Source organism: Nicotiana sylvestris, chromosome 5 (genome assembly GCF_000393655.2).
Source record: "Nicotiana sylvestris chromosome 5, ASM39365v2, whole genome shotgun sequence".
Classification (NCBI taxonomy): Eukaryota; Viridiplantae; Streptophyta; class Magnoliopsida; order Solanales; family Solanaceae; genus Nicotiana; species Nicotiana sylvestris.
The window spans coordinates 143,038,125-143,052,596 of record NC_091061.1 but is presented as its reverse complement, the minus strand read 5'-3'; positions in this window follow the sequence as shown (position 1 = coordinate 143,052,596).

The window sequence follows — 14,472 nt, the reverse complement described above, 5'->3', positions numbered from 1 at the left end:
CCTTTCGAGCCGTTATGCAGCAGCTGCAGTCTTTCTTTTGTTATATTTTTCTGTCTATTTCACTCAGACAGTAGATTAGTATTCTTTTGTATATTCTACTAGAATGCTCACACACTTGTGACACTGGGTCCTGGCGCACACTAGTAGACTTATGATTTTAGGTTGTATTTAATATGATTATGATTGCACACAATTGCTTTTGTCTTATCATTTAAAATCTGTCATTTCGTAAAACATTTAAATTAAGGGAAGTTAGTTACTTAAAAAATCTATTAAAACGGAGAAATCATGTGGTTAGTTTATTGGCGGCTTGCCTAGCGATGGCGTTGGGCACCAATGGCCTATAATAGAATTGGGTCGTGACAACATGGTATCAGAGCATTAGGTTCACGTAGATCTCATAAGTTATGGGCATGCCAAATAGAGTCTTGCGGATCGGTGCGGAGACGTCTGTACTTATCCTCGAGAGTCTATTGGGCATTAGAAAACTACTCTTTATTCATCTCCTATCGTGCAGTTGATGTTATACTAAGTTCTTTCTCTTATTCTCTCACAGATGGTGAGAACGCGCACGGCAGACGTTCAAGATCCGGGAGGAGCTGCTCCCCTTGTTGCTAGAGGTCAAGGCAGAGGTCGGGGGAGAACACCAGCCTGAGGTAGGGGATGAGGACGTCCTAGGGTTGCCCCAGTTGCACCACCTGCGGAACCAGTAGAGGATCCCACTATTGAGGAGCAGGGCGAGGTGCCCGCAGCAGAGCCAACCCCGGTCGATTTCATGTTAGCACCGGGCTTTCAGGAGGTCATGGACCATATGCTGCAGTTCATAGATACTAGACCTAGGCTGGTTTATTTCTAGCAGACCCAGCCACATCTCAAGCGGGAGGGGGAGCACAGACCCCTACTGCTCAGGCTTCTGGGCATGCAGCTATTGTGTATCAGACCCCGGGCGCACTACCCGTGGGCGGGGCCCAGCCAGTGGCAGCAGCTGTACCTGGGCCTAGACCAATTGCGACCAGCGAGCCGCAGAAGCTATTGGATAGATGGACCAGCTTCACCCTCCTGTCTTCGGGGGTGAGCGACATGAGGATCCCTAGGACTTCATTGATAGGTGTAGGGATAGACTACACAACATGAGTATATTGGAGTCCCACGGAGTTAATTTCACTACCTTTCAGCTGGAGGGCAGGGCCCGTAGGTAGTGGCAATCTTATCTTCTTGGCAGACCAGTAGGTTCTCCTCCCATGACTTGGGACCATTTTACACAGCTTTTCTTGGATAGGTATATTCCACCCTCCCAGAGGGAAGAGTTATGGTGTCAGTTTAAGTAGCTCTAGGGTTAGATGTCAGTGACCAACTATGAGGCGAGATTCTCTGAGTTGTCTAGCCATGCACTTATGATACTTCCTACTAATGCTGAGAGAGTATGGAGGTTTGTTGCGGGATTGCACACCGATATTCAGTCTATTATGGCCTGAGAGTGAGATGGGTACTTCTTATCAGTTGGTCATGGAGATAGCCCGGAGGATTGAGGGTTATCGTCAGCGAGGTAGAGAGCAGGTGCAGCAGGACAGGCGGTTTCATTTTTTTGGAGAGTTTAGAGGTGCCCGGCTTGGGGCAGAGGTTAGTTTGGGAGGGGTCAGCCTAGCAGACCCACATATCCAGCACCACCACATCCACGGGTTGCTCTAGCGCCCACCATCTGTCCAAGGTTCTTCCAATGGGTACTCAGGCCATCAGGGTTCTTCCAGCGGCTATTTCAGTGCCATGCCAAAGAGTTCATACCGACCACCAGTTAGTCAAGGTTCTTTCAGTGGGAATTCAGGCCATTAGGGTCAAACTTCATGGCAGCAGTCCACCACTCTGAGGGGTTGTTATGAGTGTGAGGATCCTAGCCACATGAAGAGATTTTGCCCCAAACTTTGGGGCAAGGCAGTGCAGGGTCATCATCCCATGATTGCAGCACCAGCCGTCCGACCGCCCAGAGGTGGAGGGCATGCGGGTAGGGGTCGTCCTAGAGGTGGAGGCCAGACAGGGGGAGGTTAGCTAGCTTCTGTTCAGTCAGGCAAAGGCCAGCCAACCGGCGCTACAGCCAGGCTCTATGTCTTTCTGGCCAGACCAGATGCAGTGGCCTCAGATGCCATGATCAGATGTATTTTTCTATTTGCGGTAGGGATGCTTCGGTTTTATTTGATCCAAGGTCTACCTATTCATATATGTCATCTCTTTTTGCTCATTTCCTAGATATTCCGCATGAGTCCTTGGGTACTCCTATTTATGTGTCCACTCCTGTGGGCGATTCTGTTGTGGTGGATCGAATCTACCGGTCTTGTGTGGTCAAATTCTATGGTTACAAGACTACAACGGACCTTCTGTTGCTTGATATGACCGACTTTGAGGTTATCCTGGGCATGGACTGGTTATCTTCGTATCACGCCATCCTTGATTGTCATGCCAAGACTATTACTTTAGCGATGCTAGAGATTGGAGTGGAAGGGTTCATCTGTCAGTACATCTAGTCTGGTCATCTCCTTTCTGAAGGCTCGACATATGGTCGAGAAGGGTTGTTTGGTTTATCTAGCCTATGTTCGGGATACTACCCATAGAGACTCCAGCGATTGATTTAGTGCTAGTAGTCCGGGAGTTCGCTACTGTGTTTCCTTCTGACCTTCCAAGCATGCCACCAGATCGTGATATCAACTTCTATATTGATTTGGCTCCAGGTACCCAGCCTATATCTATCCCACCGTACCGCATGGCTCCGAAAGAGTTGAAGGAGTTGAAAGAGCAACTTGAAGAGTTGCTAGCAAAAGGTTTTGTCAGGCCAAGTGTATCACCTTGGGGTATACCAGTGTTATTTTTAAAGAAGAAAGATGGAACTATACATATATGCATTGATTACCGCCAGTTGAACATGGTTACCATTAAGAACAAGTACCCGTTGTCGCGTATTAATGACTTGTTTGACCAGTTGTACGGTGCTAAGGTGTTCTTTAAGCAATATTTGAGATTAGGGTACCACCAGTTAAAGATTAGGGACTGGATGTTCCGAAGACTGCCTTTTGTACTAGATATGGCCATTATGAGTTTCTAGTGATGTCCTTCGGCTTGACTAACGTCCCAGCGGCGTTTATGGATTTGATGAACAGGGTGTTCAAGCCTTATTTCGATTCATTTGTCATTGTCTTCATTGATAACATTTTGATCTACTCGCTTAGCATGGAGGAGCACGAGCAGCATTTGAGAGTGGTGCTTCAGACCTTGCGGGAACAGAAGTTATATGCTAAATTCTCCAAGTGTGAGTGTTAATTAGATTCTGTGGCATTCTTGGGGCATGTTGTATCAGGCAAGGGTATTAAGGTGGATCCCAAGAAGATTGAGGCAGTTTAGAGTTGGCCTCGTCCCACTTCGGCGACTAAGATCAGCTTCTTAGGATTGGCAGGTTATTATCATCGGTTCATGGAGGGCTTTTCATCTATTGCAGCACATTTGACTAGATTGACCAGAAGGGTGCTCCGTTCCATTGGTCCGATAATTGTGAGACGAGCTTTCAGAAGCTCAAGACAGCTTTGACTACAGCACCGGTTCTAGTGTTGCCTTCTGGTTCGGGGATGTATATGGTGTATTACGACGCTTCACGCGTTGGCTTGGGTTGTGTACTGATGTAAGAGGGGTGAGTTATTCCATATGTTTCACTTCAGTTGAAGATTCATGAGAAGAATTACCCAGTGCTCGATCTAGAGTTAGCTGTTGTTGTTCATGCTCTTAAAATCTGGAGGCATTATCTTTATGGGGTGTTCTGTGAGATTTACACCCATCATTGCAGCTTGCAGCATTTGTTCAAGCAAAGGGACCTCAATTTGAGGCAGCGCAGATGGCTTGAGTTACTGAAGGATTATGATATCACCATTCTTTATCATCCGGGCAAGGCAATTGTATTCGCGGATACCTTAAGCAGAAAGGCAGAGAGCATGGGTAGCTACGCATTCATTTCAGCAAAAGAGAGGCCACTAGCTTTGGACATTCGGTCCTTAGCTAATAGACTTTTGAGGCTGGATATTTAAGAGCCCAACCAAGTTCTTGTATGTGTCATTGCCCAGCCTTCACTATTGGAGCAGATCAAGGTTCGATAGTTTGATGATCCGCATTGATAGTTCTCAGAGAGACAGTACTACATGGTGGTGCCAAGGAGGTTTCTATCAGCGAGGATAGTGTTCTGTGACTCTAGGGTCGTCTATGTGTTCCTAATGTCTATGGCTTGAGAGGGAGGATTCTAGATGAGGCACACAGTTCTCCATATTCCATTCATCCAGGTGCTACAAAGATGTATCGTGACCTGAGGTAGCATTATTGGTGGCGGCGGATGAAGAAAGACATAGTTGAGTATGTATCTAGGTGCTTAAATTGCCAATAGGTTAAGTATGAGCACTAGAGGCCAGGTGGCCTACTCCAACAGATGACTATACCGGAGTGAAAATGGGAGCGCATTACTATGGACTTCGTAGTTGGGTTGCCGCGGACTTTATGGAAGTTTGAAGCAGTTTGGGTCATTGTCGACCGGTGGACCAAGTCAGCACACTTCATTCCAGTTGTGACTACGTATACTTCAAAGAGGTTGGCCCATATTTATATTCAGGAGATAGTTTGGTTGCATGGTATGCATGTTTCCATCATATCAGATAGAGGCCCTCAGTTTACTTCGCATTTCTGGAGAGCCGTACAGAGTAAGTAGGGACCCATGTAGAGATTAGCACCGCATTTCATCCACAGACCGATGGGCAGTCAGAGTGGATAGTTCAGATCCTGGAGGACAAGCTCAGAGCATGTGTAATTGACTTTAGAGGGCAGTGGGATTGATTCATGCCTTTGGCCGAGTTTTCTTACAACAACAGTTATCGAGCATCGAGATGGCTCCATTTGAGGCTTTATATAGTCAGCGATGTCGTTCTCGCATTGGGTGGTTTGAGCCCGATGAGGCAAAGTTATATGGTACTGATTTGGTGAAGGATGCCTTGGAAAAGATAAAGTTGATTCAGGAGCGACTTCGCACAGTACAGTCCAGACATAAGAGTTACGCGAATCAGAAGGCGCGTGATTTATCATTTATGGTGGGCGGTAAGGTTCTCTTGAAAGTCTCACCGATGAAGGGGATCATGAGATTCAGGAAGAAGGACAAGTTGAGCCCAAGGTTCATAGGCCCATTTGAGGTGTTGAGACGAGTTGGGGAGGTTGCTTATGAGCTTGCTTTACCTCCTAGCCTATCGGGAGTTCATCCAATTTCTCACGTGTCTATGCTCCGGAGATATCACGCCAACTTGTCACACGTGTTAGACTTCAGCACTATTCAGTTAGATGAGATCCTGGGTTATGAGGAGGAGCTAGTTGCCACTGTTGCTAGACAGGTTCGCCAGTTGAGATCCAAGAGGATTTCCGCAGTAAAGTTTCAGTGGAGGGACCAACCAGCCGAGGAGGCGACCTGGGAGTCCAAGGAGGACATGCGGAGCAGATATCCACACTTATTCAGCACTCCATGTATGATCTATACCCTTTGAGGACGACCGTTTGTTTAAGAGGTGGAGAATGTAATGACCCGACCGGTCGTTTTGCTTTCTAGAATTCCGTTCCCCTAAATAAGACTTTTCGTACGTGCTTTTACTGTTTTATGACTTGCGGGGATGGTCAGTTCTGGATTTGAAAGGATTCGGATTGAAATCGAAACACTTGGTTCCTTAAGTTGGCCTTAAAAGGCTAAGTTTGACTTTGGTCAACATTCTGAGTAACGACCTCAAAATTAGGACTTGACGGTTCCAATAGGTTTGTATGATGATTTCGGACTTGGGCGTATGTTTGGATTGGGGTTTGGATGACCCGGGAGCATTTTGGCGCCTATTAGTGAAAGTTGCTTCTTTGAAGGTTTTAGAAGTTCTTTAAATTTGGTTTGGAGCGGGTTTTGGTGATATCGAGGTCGAAATGGGATTTTGAGATCGGTAATAGTTCTGTAATGTCATTAAGGCTTGCACGCAAAATTTGGCATCATTCTGAATAGTCTAAGTATGATTCGGCGCGTTTGGAGTGATTTGGAAACTTGAAGTTCATGTTTTGATTAAATTTGGTTTTGGGGTGTGATTCTTGGTTTTGTTATTGTTTGACGCATTTTGAGAGTTCGAACAAGTCCGTATTATGTTTATAGACTTGTAGTAGTTGGACGGGGTCCCGAGGGGCTCGGGTGCGTTTCGGACCGCCCGGAGTTGAGTTGAAACACACCCCATTTCTGCTTCTTCACGAACGCGGACAAACCCTCGCGTTCGCGATGAAGGATTTGGGGACTGGGGGGGTTTTCCCTTCGCGTTCGCACAAGCAGGGCCGCGTTCGCGGAGGCCTGGATCCTTTTGCCTTTGCATTCGTGTTGGGCACGTCGCGTCCACGTAGAAGCCTAGGCTTGGGCCGGGCCAGCCCAGTTGTCTTACGCGTTCGCGTGCTGGGCCTCGCATTCGCGAGGAGTAGGCGACCTAGTGCTTCGCGTTCGCGTAGAGCCTTTTATGGGCTCTTCACGTTTAGCCATCGTGATCGCGAGAGCTTGGTCGTGACCGCGTATAAGGACCCCTGGGCAGAATCATCTTTTAAAAACGGGACTTAGGTTATTTTGGCTCATTTTCTTCCATTGTTGGGCGATTCTTGGAGCTCTTAGAGAGGGGATTTCACTTGGCTCTTCAAGGTAAGTAATTTCTACCTAATGTGAGTTTAATATTGTGGAATTTATGGGTTAGATGAAAAACCTAGGTTTTTGATAAAAACGAGATTTAACCACAAAATTGGTTATGGAATTTAGTAAAAATCATATATCAACATCAACATTTGAGAAGTTGAGACAGAAGATCAGAATGCGGCGTCTTCGAGAAATAAAGTAATGTTTTCATAAAGGGGAGTAAGATACGCGTTGTTCACTTTTTTCCTTAGCATAGGTTTTATCTCACTGGGTTTTCCTGGTAAGGTTTTTAACGAGGCAACAAATAAAGCATATTACAGATATGTGTCCCGAATCGGGTAATGTTGACAGTTCATGAAGTTATGGGTAACAACTTTCTTCAAAAAAATTGAAATCCGGGCATGTGGGCCAGGGGAAGAATTTTAGGAATCTTACATATAGGGTAGGGTAATCACTACAATAATTGGAATATGAACTTTTGAGCATATATTGATTAATTTATACAATATTTGATTAGTTTTGGATTATTCGGCACCGAATTGAGGGTTTGAGCACAACTTGAGACCGGAAAGTAGGCCTAGAGACGAGGTAAGTCTCTTTTCTAACCTTGTAAGAGGGAATTAACCCCATAGATGAACTAAATTAATATGAGCTACTATTTGTGGGGGCTACGTACGCATGAGGTAACGAGAGTCCGTACGTAGTTAATTCATGCTTATGTCCGGATAGTATTAGGTTTATACCATGCTTTGTGGACATTGTTATTTGATTATATCTGTTAATTGTATTGAATGGGACTAAGTTGAGGAACTTAAGATTTCAAAAGTGTCAAGTTGAATTTCTCTATTTTGGAAAGAATTGAGGGATATTATGGCAACTTGAGAAATTTATATTTGATGGGTTTTCAATGTGTTAGCTTTATGTTTTGATGATCTAACAAACTTACTGTCAAGAACCAGATAGGGAACTTGACACCCTTGGTTTACATTGCAAATCAACGGACTCCAGCTAAATGTGAACTGCTATAACTTCAGGAGATAGAGAATCAAACAAGGACCCGATACCCTTGGGTACAGCTGGAAAGCGACGTGACTGCCTTCACTATTCTTTCTGCCTGCACTTCACTGTTTCCAGCGGTCACTTGTCCTTTGACCAACCAAGTGCTTACATCATTCAAGTGATATCATCAAGGTATATTAACAAGTGCATTATAACAAAACATCACTTGAACACTTGAGAATCACTTCAAGCATTCAAGCCTTCTGCAAATAGTGAACTTAATTCTCAAGAGCGTGAAGAACAAAGTTAAATGCTACTACGGACCAGTTCCTAAATCTAGTATTTTATTGTCCTTAGTTGAGTTGTAACTTTGTTATTGTTCTTATTGTAACTCCTAAATTACTTAGCGTTACTTAAAAACCTTTTTGTGAAATCATAAACCCTTTGAGTTTGTGTCGTGACTAGAGTTAGTCATGAGTTGAAGTCTTTGTAATAGGTGTATTGCAAAGTGGCTTGTAATAGGTGTATTACAAGTTAGTGAGGGATTAAGAGTTTAATTCCTAGATTGCATAGGTTGTAATCTAAAAGTTGCTCATAGTGAAGTTGAAATCCTACCAGTGTAGGTCGTGGTTTTTTATCCCCTCGAGCAGGGATTTTTCCACGTAAAACTCCCTGTCTTATTTACTTACTGTTTTATTAGTATTCTTAGTAGAAACTCATAGAGGACCTGGTACTCTATAGTTTGGTGGACTCATACAAACTATCAATATTTAATCGCGTCGCAAGTATATTCCGCGAGCTGGGTAACTTTTCCACTACTCTTATGGGAGCGGGTCGTTCGCCTCGGCAGGTTAATAGATGCATCTATGGTTCGTGTCGTTCGACCCTCGGCAGTGCACACAGTTATGTATATGTATATTTGGATCGGGTTGTACGTCCTCAGCATAATTCGTGCATGATACTAATATTTGGAAATCTCCTTCGTGTTTGATACTCCCTCCGTTCCAGTTTATGTGAGCCTATTTTCTATTTGGTTCATTCCAAAAAGAATGACCCCTTTCTAAATTTGGAAACAATTTAGCTTAAATTTTCAACTCTATCCTTAATTAGAAACTTCTACAACCACACAATACTCTGGACCTATTTTTGACTTATTTAGACAAATTTCAAAAGTCATCATTTTTTTGTAAACTTTATGCACAGTCAAACAGGTTCACATAAATTGGAACGGATGGAGTATTTATTATTGGCTTGAGAAATTACATGTTTAAAAGAGGGAAATGATTCGGTTCTTACTAGCGATGAAAGGATTATTTATTTACTTCTTACTCTGAGTTTTATTGTCATTTATATCTATCATGTTTAATTAGAACTTCATATTATTACATTGTTGGCCCATAGTAAGTGTCGAAGTTGACCTGTCGTTACTATTTCTTCAAGGTTAAACTAGATACTTACTGGGTACATGTTGTTTTTGTACTCACGCTACACTTCTGCACTTAAATGTGTAGGATCTGAGGCAGGTGCATCTGGATATCAGTCCGGCGCGCACACTTGACTTCCACTTCGAGACTTCAAGCTGTCTTCCGAGCCGTTCTGCAGCAGCTGGAGTCTTTCTTTTATTATATTTTTCTGTCTATTTCACTTCAGACAGTAGACTAGTATTCTTTTGTATATTCTACTAGAATGCCCACACACTTGTGACACTGGGTCCTGGCACACACTAGTAGACTTATAATTTTGGATTATATTTATTATGATTATGATTGCACACAGTTGCTTTCATCTTATCATTTAAAATCTGTCATATCGTAAAACTTTTAAATTAAGGGAAGTTAGTTACTTGAAAAATCTAGTAAAAAATGAAATCATGTGGTTAGTTCATTGTTGGCTTGCCTAGCGGCAACGTTGGATGTCATCACGGCCTATAATAGAATTGGGTCGTGACAGTCGCACACTTACAAGTATTCTGGTCATTGCTAAATGATTAATTATTTTATTGTTTGACAATTAAATTAAAGAATTTAATTAATCAAATAACTTTAATTATTAGTCCAAATGAAATACTATTAAATTCTTTGCTAGCATAGAGGATATAATTAATATTGTGAACAAATTGAAGTTTTATATTTGGAATAGAAATTAAATTATTTCTTTTGGTTGAAATATATGTGATATATATAATATAAATTAATATTGATTTATATAAAAGTTATATATAATGTTAATTTATTCTCCAATTTGGAATTGGAATTATAAAGTTCATAAGGACGTGAAAGTCCAATTGGACCAAGTAGCGTGAGTTGTCTTCGGCAATTCAATCCCTTTGAGAATGGGAATTGAATTTTTATACGAAAATTCCATAAAGTCTATTTTTGGTATAAACTTTTTATCCTAAGTAAATTATTACCCCAATCAAATAGGAAAAAGGTTTATAGCTGATGCATAAAGGGCGATGGAGAAAAGGGTACAAGAAAAATCACTTTGTGAAAGTGAGAGTGCAATACAAAGCAAGAGAGAAAATACAATTACAGAAAAAGTGTTTTTTGTTCTTCTACCTTTGAAATGAGATTTTTGAGAAAAATTTCAACACAATATTTTTATTCAATTTGTTCGGGATTTCATTGATCAAAGAGTTGATATCAAGAATCAATCTCGGTGTGAATGCATAGAGTCTTCGTACTAACGAAGAATTTTGAAACGAGACTCTCCTTGCCAAGTTCGTCTTAGATCTGATCTTTGATATTTAAATAAATTTTAAACACGAAAAAATTTACCTATGATTGTTATTGTCTTCCGATACGTGCTATGAATATCTATTTACAATCCTTTAAGAAGAAAGTGAAAAAGAAAAGAAACATACAGAAGACAAAACGAGGGAGGCAAAGTACGATTTCTTTACTAATACAGAGGATGAAGAGACTGCTACCAAGGATGAAGAGATTGCTACCTACTAAATAGTGTTAGTTCAAAATAGTAGTAGCACAGTTGTTTCGTTAACAATAAAACGGCTTGATACTTTTAAAAGACAGAGGACATCTATACTTTTGAGTGTAATGTAGGGGCGGCTCAAGAACATATCCCCTAAAGCCAAAATTTAATATGGGGTTTAAATTTTTATAAGAAAGTTATAAAATTATTTTTATTTGAAGTCTATTCTTCTAACTTTTTGAGATACAAAATTTTTAATAATCTTTTTTATAATCGATTTTTTCGAATAGTTCCTTTTCATTGATAATATAGCTAATTTATTTTTTAATCTTTTTTTCAGAAATTGTTGATCTCAGATAAGAATTTATAGAGTAATAGAAGTACAAAACTATTGGAAGCTTAAACGTATTGTTGAACACTTGAACTAATGACATCTTGGAGAAAGAAGGTAAGTAAGAATATCAAAGAGACAAAAAATATGTAGGGGTTTCTAAAATATAAAGAGATTGGAAATAAGAAAGATTTGTTAATTATAAGTTTCAATGATGAAAAATAATATATCACATTTGGTGCAGGATCACAAGGAATCAATTAAAGGATTCAAGAAGCAATACCAGTCAGGTATAGATTAAGGAAATAATCTATTAATGGGGGCTCTAGAATCAACGCAAGGAAAAGAGTCAATGATTAGCGATGAAAAAGGAAGAAGCGGCATAAATCCGGAAGAAGAATCAATTAGTGATTGACGGAAGTTATTAATGGAAGGTCCCAAATCAAAGGGAAACGAGATCGCAAAAGGATGCACTGAAAATCGATGAAGCCAGAAATCAAGGGATCCAACGGATATGCCTCAAGTAATAAAAAGATATGTCTAGCGGATGGAACACTAGTCAAGACCATAAATCAAGGAAGATCAATGGAAACTTGATTTTATTCTTAGAAAGAATCAATTTATGATTTCTTTCGAGAATCAACTCCCTTGGGTTTGCAATCTCTCAAAATTAACGTCATTCAAGAGTCAAAAAGGTGCCATGGAATGTATATATACATATGTTTCGAACTTGAAGAGAACATACTTTGAACGAACATTTTCACTCCTTTTGTTCTACTCCAAACAAGCATTGTAGTTCTTATAGATCTGCTGTGTAATTAGTGAGAGAAAAAAAAGAGATAAACACTGGTCTTGTATCAAGAAGAGAAAAGAGACAGAGAGAATAAATTATTGGTGTAAAGCTACATCAATCATTCTATACTCAAGAAACTTCGATCACTGAAAAAGTGTTCTCTTGCAACCCAAGGGGACTGGAGTAGGATTCACATTGAATCTGAACCAGTATAAAATTCTAGTGTCTTTATTTCCTGCATTTTATTTCTATATTTACGATTATCCTGCTCTTATTTCTAGTCGACTAATTGGTAAACTAGTCAACTACTTATAATCAGTTTTTAAATAGGCAATTCACCCCCCCCCCTCTTGTGCTTTCAATTGGTATCAAAACTAGTCTCATACTTTTTGCTTAACAGCTTGTGAGAAAAGATCATGACAAATCAAGTTATTATTGGAGCACTCTTTCAAGAAGGAACATCGCAAGTTAGACCACCATATTTCAATGGACAACACTTTTCTCACTGGAAAGTGTATATGGAAATATATGCTTATCAAAGTATAGCAAATTAACAAAAAAAAAAAAGGAACTATCAGCTACCATCAACTGCTCAACCACCTGGTGATCCAGAAGATATAAATGAGTACACAGACGAGCAAATGGCAGTTGTTCAAGTCAACGCCAAAGTACGAAACTTACTCTATAATGCTTAAGATGATGAATATGAGATAATCTCAAGTTGTGATACAGCAAAAGAAATGTGGGATAAACTGGAAATTACTTATGAAGGAACTAGCAAAGTGAAAGAAACTCACATCAACATGTCGCTTCATGACTATGAACTCTTCTAGATGAAAGAAGGAGAATCCATTGAAAAAATGTTTGCAAGGTTCAGCAAAATCATTAGCAATCTAAAAGCTTTTGTTAAACCATACTCAAGTGATGATAAAGTTCGAAAAAATCTAAGAAGCCTACCTACCACTTGGTAGACAAAAATAATTGCACTCGAATCACAAGATCTAAATAACTTTCATATGATGAGTTTCAAGGAGATCTTATAGCATTCGAGAAAACTCACCTCAAGAAAATAATCCAGGAAGAAAAGAAGATAACAATCACTTTCAAAGCTACAACTGAAAGAATAAAAAATGATATTGATGACGACCCTGAAGCTTTTGAAGAAGAGATTGCCATAGTATCAAGGAACATGGATGGTTTAATGAGAAAATACAAAAATATAAGAAGAGGCAAGATGCCACCCAAGCGAATCAGGCAATATAATGAACAAGACAAGAATGATGGAAAGTGTTACAAGTGTAGAAGATGGCATGTTCAAGCTGAATGCCTAAATCTTATTAATAAAAACAAATCTTTTGGAAGCTAGAGTGATGAAGACAATTCGAAACACAAGGAGATAGCAAATCTATGCTTCATGACAATCCTGAAAAACGACATGAACAAACTCTCCGACTATGGGACTAATGAAGATGATTTAGATAACAAATGCAAAGATGATAATGAAAATTGTTTCATGAAATGAGGTGAAACATGTCTGATAAGATCTTATAACTATATGAATGAACTAAGGAGACTCAAAAACGACATATTTTTGGTTCAAATTATGTATCACCAATTTGTTTCATAATGTAGTTTCTCCTCCAAATTGATATTTTGGTTGCCATTCAAATTTACCAAATTCACTTCCAAGTTGAAATTTTGATTCATAATTTTTCAGAATTCTTCGGTTTGTTAGGCAATAAATTTTATCAATTGGTAGGCAAAATTGAATTTTGCATCTTCATCTACCAAGCCATGAAAAAAATGAGAAATTTCACTCTATCATCTTCGTAGTCATTGCCCTCTTAGTGCATTAAACATGACTAGATGGATAATTACTATTGCAAAATTACAATTTAGTTCAACCCATCACTTAAGTTCTGCCAATTCTATGATCTTATATACCTGCCAGCCTTTAAATGAAGCATCCAAATTCTATTTACCTTTTGATAAGAATTAAGGGCGAACGATGGGCAGAATAATCTATATGGAAAGCATTATTAAATTTTAAAAGGACTGTGTTCATTATATCACAAACTGTACATGATTTGGGTTCAATTGAGAGGGCTCATATCAAGTGTATTTATTTCCTGTGAAGAAAACTCATATTGAAAGGAACAACAGGTTAGAACAAAGATACACAACAATGGTTAATGATAAAGCTGCCAACAGCTTTCCCCGAATCAAAGAAAGGGGCAACTATATCCCCCTTAATTATGCATCTTCATCTACCAAGCCCATTCAAAAATGAGAACTTCACTCTATCCTCTCTCTTTTTAATCATAGACCTACAAAACCAGCATGGACCAAGTATTCTTGAAAGCTTACCTACAATCAACTTTAAACATAATAATATCATGTTAGCATTAAAAGAAAGCAAAGGAACAAAGATCATTAATCGAGTTTGTAGCATATGCTCTCAAGCCTGGCGAAGGCGAAAGCACTTAGGCGGCCACTGCGAATGTTTTGAGAAACAAGCCTTAGGATTTATCATCATGGGCCATAAAAAGAGGTTAACGAAAGAAAAAGATAATGAAAACTAGTTTCAATTGTTACACTAATATAAGTGACATTATTATTAGTCTCCCTTAATCATCAATAAGCAAGAACAAAATCATAAATTGCTCCTAGGGATTCCTAATTATGAATTTCGACAGAATGATGAGATTGAAAAGC